This window comes from Siphateles boraxobius, unplaced genomic scaffold (assembly GCF_051911475.1).
Source record: "Siphateles boraxobius isolate OS27281-9 unplaced genomic scaffold, OSU_SipBor_1 130, whole genome shotgun sequence".
Classification (NCBI taxonomy): Eukaryota; Metazoa; Chordata; class Actinopteri; order Cypriniformes; family Leuciscidae; genus Siphateles; species Siphateles boraxobius.
This window is the reverse complement of record NW_027508734.1, coordinates 38,411,928-38,422,873: the sequence shown is the minus strand read 5'-3', so window position 1 is coordinate 38,422,873 and position 10,946 is coordinate 38,411,928. Positions and strand designations below refer to the sequence as shown.

Below are 10,946 nucleotides of genomic sequence, written 5' to 3'. Positions count from 1 at the left end.
GTGGCTATACGCAGAGCCTCAGAAAAGTTTGAGCCTAACATAGACTACGCAAAGCATGACGATATTTATGTCGACATCCTTTTTGAGCCATAATACATCATTGGAAGGAACAATGACAGCCTTTTAGACGGCTAATATATTGACATGATGTTATATTCCCATTTGAATAATGCAACGCGGTATTGGTTTTAAACATCAAACCCAATTAGAATAATTTCAGATAATTTTTTCCCTTCAAGTTAAAATTCAAATTTCGTTACACGTGCTATAGCTGTGAAGACAGTAAAACATCACGGCAGTATTAGAGTAAAAACTCGAGTTCATTTAGGCTACATTTGTGCATTCGGCTGACGCAGCCTTCAGTAGGCTTTTTTAAATTTAAATTTAGGTAATGTTCTGAGAACATTATCCCTGTTAGCTGGGATAGGCTACTGACGACCTACAGATGTGCTCTTTAATGACTTGTTTCATATTTTCATGGGACTTGGACATTTTGTTTTTTGCAGACCAAATTTATTCACTGGAGTAAAAAGTGTGACAGCTAGCCATATGCTAAACATTTTATACAACATCATTGATTTTATTTGTTTCACATTCTCCACTCTCAAAATCCCAAAAGCTGTTTTCAAATATTGTGCCTCTTGGTGGAAATTGTCCATCATATTAATTAGTGTTCTGGAGCTGGAAAGCAGAAACACAAGGCTTCATTCAGCAGTCTGGCCCACCCTGTTGTTCCTCTCAAACTTTCCTTTCAGAGGAACATGACAACGTATCCCATTGAATAGAGTCCCTATTTGAGAACCTTGCAATGTCTCACAAAACATTGCCATATAAGAATACAGAGTACCCAAATAGAATGTGATGTACTTCAAAGTGTGTGTGTGTGTGTGTGTGGTGGTGGTGGTGGGGGGGGGGGGGGGGGGGGGGGCAGTATAACATTTATAGATCTGATTTTCACTTGTTCCTGAAGGTGTTTTAGTTTGTCACTTACATGCTAATTTAAAGACGTTCCTTAAATCTCACCTTCTACCAGACCATCCATTTCTCCATCATTAACCTGCCGATTATACAGCTACAGAGACAACCAGTCATGCGCCGGCGTTTAACCTCAGTTTAGGTTTAGATGGGAGGGACATTCTCTCTGTTTCTTTTGGATGGTGTTTAAAAACTGTAACTGAACTGCTTGGAATGGACTTCAAAGAGGAGGCTCCCACTGTGAGTTTGTGTGAGAGCTTTGTCCTCTGTGCTTTTATTCTGCAGTTTGTGTGTATGAAACGAGATGCAAAGGTATGTTTGAAATTTGTCCTGGTGTGTTAACCTGCTCTGGTTAGCTTGTGTCCCTTTACACCTTTAAAGGGACACAATGCCTTAAAGCCAGTGCTAAATTATCATATTAATTTCAGAAAGCAATGCGTTTAGATAAAAAAATAGTCAGTTCTTCCCTTATTTGAGTAAAATGGCTTCTTGTACAAGAAGAAATGTAGGGCATGACTTGTTATTTATCAGGAATTGATTGGATTGTGGATTGTTGTCGTTTGCTATATGGTTCTCCCGCCCTCTCACTGGTAAACACATCATCAGAGAAGGAATGTCCTTGCAAGAGGGACGAAATATATTTTGATGAAAGACTATGAGGTCACATGAATAAAAATAAAATGATGTGCATAGATAAATCATGTATAATTAATACTGCAATATCCCATAAAAAAATTAGAATTCTCCATTTTGATTTGTTGAAATTATCACATAGTTCACACTGAGATAGTAATAAATGACTGTTCTTCAGAAGATATTGGTATGAGTAGAAAAGCAGTCTTGCAAGACACAACCTATTTGCAAGTTTTTAAGCAATCCAGCTGACTTTTGGTGATTGACGTTGACAACACGCACAGTTCCAAGTGAAGCCTTCAGGGACCTGCGGACATTTCACTGTCCTGAAGGGCTCTTTTCATCAAAAAGGCCAAACGTTTGAAAGACATCGGGCGTTCTCCTCACTGACAATCTTGTTTCTATAGAGGAAGAGAAAACTCAGGTCTCAGGGGAGACACAAAAGCTTCTTCGCACGTCTGTGTGAGGAAACAGAATTCCTCAGGACAGTCTGTCACTCCAGTTGCTTTCTGCCATTCTGTGTGGTGGCACTGGACTGTTTGCCCGCACTGAGAAGAATGAGGAGAGGTACAGTATTGCCTTACCTCCAAAGAAATTGTGGACCTTTGAATTTTCTATGTTTTTTTTCCGCCGACTGGTGCAATTATACGTCTCACTGACTTGCATATCACAGTTGATTGATAGCTGAATGTCTGGATTAGTTTTGTAAAGTTTTTGCTACTGCTAAATCTAACATAATCTGATTCAAAATGTTTTGCACTCAGTGACCCCCTGCTGTCGGGAAATGGGCCTTCTTTCACAGGGAGCGCCTTCACATGGTATTTTTGGACAGCGCAGAACATATTTATTTTCCTGCTGGAACTGAACAGTGCATTGTGCGCCATAGGTTTCTAGAGCACTGTGAGCTGAGGAGAAGGACGCCAGCTCTCTCTCAATAGTGTCCATTTACACACCTCACTTAAAGCTGCTGTGTCCCTCATTTACTCTGTTAATTGTCTCTGTTTTGTGCATCACACTGATATAATGTGTTGATTGACTGAAATATTCCATAGAAAAATGAACATGACATTGCGTAAACATACACGCCACTTTCAAGTCAAGTGGCGTGTTATCTATACGCATTTTGAGCTATCCGCGTGTATGTCCACGCCGAAATCTTTTGCGTGTAGGCCTATGTCTACGCCATTAAATGTCCGAGTGATTCCGCGTATATGTGTACGCCGTTAAATGTCCGAGCGAAACGAAGCAAAATCTATATCTACATCTGTGGAGCGATCTTTTTTTTCCTAGGATGGTAGGAGAACACTCATAAATGGTATTAACCCCAGTGACGGGTAGGTTTAGGGACGGGGTTGGGGTAGGTCATATATCTATATATACATAATATAACGTTAAGTCAAAGGCGTTGATAAACACGCTGAAAAGCGATTACGTGTTGATAGCACGCCAAAAATGGAAATACGAATTGGCGTGTCATACATACGCCATTTCATGAGATCAGTCTGGAAAAATGGAAGATCCAAAGCATTTGTTTAGCTTGTTTAATTGCATCCAAAAGGCCTGAATAAATCCTGACTATTATGTAAATATTTGATTATTTGTAGTGATTGTGTAACAGGAAAAAAAAGTAAATGCAATCCATAAAATCCACATTTAATAATTATTAATCATGAAATAAAACAAAAAGGAATCGTTCAAATGTAAAATAGTTAAATTATTTCCCATAAGATTTTCCCCTATCATAATGCAATCAGAATACCTGAAATTATGAACTGGATTCATGTCTTGCAACAGATTTTCACAAATTGAAATAGTCTTTGCGTGTATTCACCCCATCCACGTGTCCCATAAGGAATTTGGAGCAGACGCAGTTCCTATGCAAGCATGTGTTTGCTTGAGTGTGTGAACGTTTAAGGGGAGACGTAGAACAGTATTTCCTTATCCACAGCAAAAGACCTGCCATTATTCTTGTAGTTCAACTCTCACTCTCACAAGCTACTGTCTGTTTATTAAATCAAATGGTATTCTAAAAAAAAAAAGTTGTCCTCCAAAAAGGGTGTGTGTGGGGGGGGGGGGGGGATGGGGGGGATCAAATGGTATGCAATAGTACTGATTGTAGGGAAGTAGAAAACTGTTAGTTTTTAATACAGTGGTGTTTGACTTTTGACTGTTGTCAACAGCTGTTGACAACATGAATCATCTAATGCCTCTGCACAATGGCTGCCTTTGGGATCAGGAAAAAGAGGAAACATTTTAAAAAATGCAAAGACCTTTTAAGGTTTAAAAACAGTGTTGGATTTAGTTCACCGTTGCTGCTAAAGTGATATTTGTTTTGATTATGACTTGAGGAAATTCCTTGCGTTTTAATGCGTCTGTTCCTTCAAAAAAAAGGGGTCTAAAGAGATAGACAAGACATTTGGTGGGTATAAACAATGCATCCCTTTTACATGATTATTACCCCTTTTTCATGATATGATGATTCAGAGCAGTGAAACAATAGAAAGTGACCTAAATTCACATAAATGGTTCACCATGAGATCACTTTTTTAATTCAACTGATTCGAAGTATAAATACATCTCTGTTTGGAAATTCCTGAAGAGTCATACTGTGGAAGAAGAAACACACAGAAAAAAAATAACACTAAGCAATCAATTGAAAAGCACAATGAATAGATACGGGAAGACGTCTAAGTCAATGAACATCCCTTGAAGTAAAGGTAAATCAATAACTGATAAAAAAAAAAGAAGGAATGTGACAGCTGTAAATCTAAAGCAAATATGACTGTGCAAAGAGACCATAGCATATAGACATATAGACAATTAAGTGCCAGTCAGTTGCTGAAAACTCCATCAAGATTATATATAAATACATGCATCTTAGACAACTATCATCATACAAAGGTACTTAGTCGTGGTTATCCAAATGAGGAGGACAGAGAACTTTTATAATGGCATCTATTGTTCTATAGTTACTCAATCAGCAGAGCACTTCATCACTTCTGGTTTGACTAAATAAAGAACATATGTATAGGTGCATTCCTGAGCCCTCTCCTGCAGACATGCTTTTGTCAAAACAGGGGCTAAAGTGATGAAATCCACCAAAATGTATAGCATCTGAACACACAATCCTTCTCTCTGTATGTTAAGCCCAGGTTAACAGTCTAAGATCTGAACTTTTTTATCGGAAGCTTCAAAAGCTTTTATCGAAAGCTTATCGGATGTGGTGTTTAGGTGTAGGCCTATATGTAAAAAAATAAATTACACAACAAAGTGTTGTATACCTACATCAGAATTGTTGTGTCTGACAAATCACAACCCAATGGGCCAGCTGGCCAATCCCAGCATGCTTGGCTTTTCAGAAGGAGGGGCTTTATTGGAACCAGAACCAATTTCAGACATACACCTCTGTTTAGAATACACTAACAGTTTTTGAACATTAAAGCATGTTAACCTATTACACACAATAAACCAAAATAGCACCATATGACCCCTTAAATAGACAGTTCTAAAGAACAGAATTTATTTGAAATAGAACATTTTACATGTCTTTACTGTAACTTTTGATCAATTTAATGCATCCCTGATGCTGAATATTAATTTCTTTCCAAATAAAAAAAACACAGAGTATATCACTGTCCTCAAACTTTTAAATGGTAGTTTACTGTATGTTACAAAAGCTTTCCATTTCAGATAAATGCTGTTCTTTAAAAACTGATGATAATAATAAGAAATGTTTCTTGAGCAGTATACATTAGAATTAATTCTGAAGGATCATGTGACACTGAAGACTGGAGTAATGATGCTGGAAAAAATCAGCTTTGTATCACAGGAATAAATTACATTTTAAAATATATTCAAATAGAAAAAAAAATGTTCTGGTTAAACACACACACACACACACACACACACACACACACACACACACACACACACACACACACACACACACACGCGCGTCTAAAGTCTGATGAGTAAACTAACATTTTTACAAGCCAGTGGTGATTCTATCGGTAATGAAGTTAACAAAAATACCACCATATGTCAAAAGTACCTGTTGCTGAAGAAACACCCATGAAATAGTCACTCCTGGCTGCCAGTGAGGTAAGACTCAAGTCAGAGACGTGCAGTTTCTGTGACGCACAATATAAGGCGGACCTGAGGATTTGGTGGTTCACTGTGTCAAAGGGGCTGTTCTGGCTTTCTAGCTATGAAAAACAATTTATTCATATATATATATATATATATATATATATATATATATATATATATATATATATATATATATATATATATATATATACATATATATATACACAATTTATTTATTTATTTGATTTTAGCATTTTAGTATGACTATATAAAATTACACAACCTAGAATTGTCACTATTCCAGAGCCACATTTATTCACACAGGTCTTCCCAATTCCGAGACTGGCACACAGTGCTACACGAATGCCATTCCTAAACTAGACCTAGACCTCACAACTGATGTCAGCACAGTTTTTTTTTTCTTTTTTTTTCTGAGGACTGAGCATTGGCTTGTAAGCATAATTTTGCTAGTCTGTTTGTAGCCTGATCACAGCCCACATAGTATGTCAAAGTTTGTGTGGGTGGGGGTCACACTGAGCTTCTATGTCACTTATGAAAAGCACATTTTATAAACAGCAAGATCAACAACCTTCATATAACAAGGCTCCTTATTGAGCAGTCTCAGGATGCAGAGCACGCCTTCTTGCTCAAACAGAAATCTGTGCAAATGTTTACACAGACCTTTTCTTTTACCAGACTTCCAGTTTTGTTTTGAGTGGGTAAGTGCAATTTTGGAAAATCGTAACATGATTTTGATCACAGATTTGCCACAATGTCCTGTAAATACACAGAAAACAAGAATATATAAGCACATATGAATTTGACCATTAATGTAGCAACTCATGCCTTGTTTACTGCGTCCTATTTTTCTGTCACCGCCTTTCATAGTTTACTTTTGAAAAGTTTAATAATTTTCTTTATTTCTGTCTTGATTTATTAGTTTATATATATATATATATATATATATATATATATATATATATATATATATATATATATATATATATATATATTTCTTTTTTTTTTTTTTTTTTAATTTTTTTTTTTTTTATTAGAATGACCAGTGGATAATTCCAGCTCTCCTATTTAACCCATAAGAACCCGCTGTGACGTGGGTGTCACAAACACTGGTGATTATCTGGAAAGGTCTTTTTAAAGCATTATACCTCACTTTCAACCCAGGAAGTCCCTAAGGGACATTTAAGGAACACCCAGGTTAAGTCATGCGACAATGTGTGCATTGTTGTTGCCATGGTAACATTTCCAAAATGGTGGCCTGTCTCGTGTGCACATGTTGCAGTGTCAGCAATTTTTTAAAACACTTTTTTTTGTTATTAAAGGTACGTTTCAACACATGCAACAATTCTAATGTTTTAATAACATATTCTAGATTACACTTGACCTGATTTTAAAACATGTTTTGAACAAATTGATATAAAACAAGTTTTGAAAATGTTGTGGTGACATACGTGTCACATCGGGCTTTTAACCTTAAAACAGTAGGTGGAATTTTGATGTGACGTATGTGTCACATTAAGAAAAATGGTAATGAGCTGCTCAAATTATTTAGCTGATTCAATTATTTTAGTGCTATATATATTCTGCTGCTCAATTCAAAGCATATTTTAACCTAGTAAACAAAAAAATGTCAAATTAATAACATTGTTAAAGGGTAACTAAACACCTGGTCAGAGCCTGACTCCACCCACTGGCAATATTTGAAAAATTCTGGAAAAGTGGGCAGAGCCCAGCGGAGGGGGGCGTGCACCTGCGACACATCTCTCTGTAGGCAAGGGTGTGATTAGCTGGTACCCTCTGACGTCAGAGGCCCCAGTCTTACAGATCATTAATTAAAATAAGTTGATTTAGGGTTTACCCTTTTAATGAAATGTATTTTGAAAATATTTTGCATACCTGTAACTAAAACAGGTATGCAACATCTGGTATAAAACACCATATTTATTTTTATTCAGTTTGCACATTTTCGAGTTGTGAAAAAATAAGCAAAACATTTATTTCTGGTTAAACCGTATACCTGAAAAGGTAGAATTTTGCAATGGTATTGCACTACATGCATGTTCAACATGTTGACCTCCAGTGTGAGGTAGTTATTTATTTTTATTCAGTTTGCACATTTTCGGGTTGTGAAAAAATAATCTAAAAATGTATTTCTGATTAAACCGTATACCTGAAAAGGTCACAGTTATGTGTTTTTGAAATATATGGCAAAGCAAATAAAATGCAAAAACTATTAATTTTGAAAAAAGTTTTTATTTTAATTTATCTTCCCAGAAAAGTTATAATTTTGAAAATCTTGTGGAAAAGAAAATAAACAGAAAAAACTGTTATTTAGCAAGAAAACTGACAAAAAATGTTTTTTTTCCAAATGAGAAATAAAAGCCCAATGTGACATATATGTAACATTAAAAATGTATCATAAACGCCCAATGTGACATATATGTAACATTACAGATCTTTGACAAAGAGTGGTTTATTTAAAAACAACGGCAGAAACATGTTTTAAGTGGTCCATTTAGTCTGTTTTATATGCCCCATAATTTTCCTACAAGGGGAAATTGGTCTGGGTTCTTATGGGTTAAGACATAGGCAATTGTGTTCTGTCAAATATACTTACCAAACAACCCCCGCAACTAACAAATGGTTTATTATAACATAATTTTTATGTGATGGACATTTTAAACATTATTGTAAGTGTCCTCTCTTATTTTTACCTCAGTATTTTATCTACAACAACCCATTGTCAATGAGCATATGCCTATAATGATTGTAACTGTAAACGAATGACTGTAAACTATAGCTTTGTCCCAATTAAGAGGCTGCAACCTTTGGGACACAGCCTATGTTGGGTATATCGTTAGGGTTTGATTTGTTTATGATTTTAATTCAAATAGGCCTATAGTCTATAGCCTATTCAAATGTGAGGTTAACCGGATTAAGAAAATGCCATGTGGTTGGTCAGTCAACTGTGTTACCTTTCATTTAAGTTATCATGTGGAGCAACCCAACTCTTGGATGAGCATCATGATGAGTGAGCATTTATAATAAACACACACAAATAAATTTAATCTCTCTCTCTTTTTTCTTTTTTCTTTTTACAATTTACTAAAATAGCGAAGAGAAATGTAATGATCTCAAGCAAGTTCTTTTACTGACACTGCTGTCAAAGAGTATAGAGGTTCTTCTTTACTATTTGCTGCTGTCACCTTGGTGAATAACTTCTCTGCTTTAGAATCAGAGGTAACCGCGAGAAGTAGAGAAGACAATAGCTATGAAAAAAATGATGGCAGTAGTGTATTTTGATATAGAAAAAGCGTATGACACGGTATAAAAAGAGAAGGGTTGTTAATTAAAGCATGAAGGATAGGAATAGACGGAAATATGTATAATTGGTTGTCTCAGTTTTTGTATGAAATAACATTTGTAGTTCAAGTGGGAGTGTGTCAGTCATTCATTTATAAGGCAGAAAATGGCATTCCTCAAGGGAGTGTTATAAGTCCAAATCTTTTTAATATTATGATTAATGATATTTTTGACAATTTGGGATATGGTGTGGGATGTGCATTGTATGCTGATGATGGGTCTATTTGGAAGAGAGGAAGAAATACAAAGCAAGTGATTTCAGGTATGCAAACAGCTATTAAAAAGGTGGAAGAATGGAGTATAGAATGGAGTTTTAAAATGTCAACTAGTAAATCATGTTATATGATATTCAGTAGGAAAAAAAGATTTTAAGGATATTGAATTAGTATTGTATGGGAAACCTTTAGAACATGTTAAAACATTCAAATATTTAGGAATGTGGTTAGATGGGATATATACCTGGAAAAAACATCTTGAGGAAATTAATAAAAAAATGCAGGAGGATCTTAAATGTGATTAGGGGAATAGCTGGGAAAGAATGGGGAGCAGAAAGAGACTCAATGATAACAATATATCAAGCCTTGATCAGATCAACTATTGATTATGGTTGAATGATTTATAGGTCAGCTTCAGAATCACTATTAAGAAGTCTAGATAGAAAACAATATAGAGCTCTTAGAATATGTTTAGGAGCAATTAAAGCAACACCAGTCAATGCATTATTAGAAGAAAATGAAGTGCCGTTGAAATTAAGAAGAGATAAATTGTCTTTTGTATTCTGGACATCTTTAAAGAGTTACACTGGACAAAGTATAGCTAAAGATATTTTAAATAGTTGTTGGGAGTAGGCCTACTTAAGTAGTATCGAGAGAGGATATGGATGGAAGATAAACCAGTTAGCAGAGAAATATCAGATTGCAAATATTGAATGTAGTGTGTCACCTGTATGGGGAGAGGTTCCAAAATGGATTATCTCTGAGGTTAAAATTGATTTAGGAATATTAGACAAGAAACGGGAATGGGAGGAAAGGGGTACGATTAAGTACCAAGTTAATAAGTACATAGAGGAAAGATTCTATGCAAGTATGCACATTTATACTCACGGATCTAGATCGAAGAACTGGGATTACATAAATAGGAGTGTATATTCCAGAGTTTAAAATATCAATATCTAAACGACTAACATCTAAATTGTCAATATACATCGTGGAAATAGTCGCTATTATAATAGGATTAACATGGGTAGAGGAGGTGAAGCCAGACAGAATAGTGATATGCCCTGACTCTGCTTCTGTCTTAACATCACTAGTTACTCATTGTACTTCTAGAGAAGATTTGATGTGCGAAATATTTTCATTATTATGGCGTGTAAGGGGTGTACAGTTAAAGACCCAGAACCAGATATGAAGAATGAAGACCCAGAGTCAGAATTATAAAAAATTAAAGAAAATATTTACTGAAGATAGTTTGCAGTTTCATCAGCAGAAGTCAGCTTCAATACTCGCTCAGGAGTTCGTAGGCCGCCCCGCTTACAGTTACAAAGATCACAGCAGTTATACCATTTCCAAGGTCTAAGCTACGTCATTGCTTACAGGATGAATGATTCTCATTGGCTATGAAATAGATAAACACCGTAATTTCCCACACATATACAGATAGACTGAAGCATATCTCCATCGATTATGCAGCTGAAGTTAGGCACGTCATGACCTTCCAGGTCGCAGATTTGGGTTGCTGGGCGCCAGCATGTCCAGAACAACAACTCAGTCAATCTCCAATAATGCCAGTGGTTCCTTAACCTGTAACCAAGAAGACTAACACACACACCGGCACACAGCTTTTCCAAGGTTTGATTTGGCCAGGCTCTC

At 35.9% G+C, this 10,946-nt stretch overlaps 1 protein-coding gene across 1 annotated transcript in view; it reads left to right on the top strand.

Annotated features, from left to right (window-relative positions):
• The first annotated feature begins 8,733 nt into the window (after positions 1-8,733).
• The window catches only part of traf6 (TNF receptor-associated factor 6), a 29,354-nt gene continuing 27,141 nt past the window's right edge, over positions 8,734-10,946 (top strand). The window contains exon 1 of the mRNA XM_077229368.1: positions 8,734-8,746. The gene's annotated coding sequence lies outside the window, so the exon portion shown is untranslated. The remainder of the gene's footprint in view (positions 8,747-10,946) is intronic.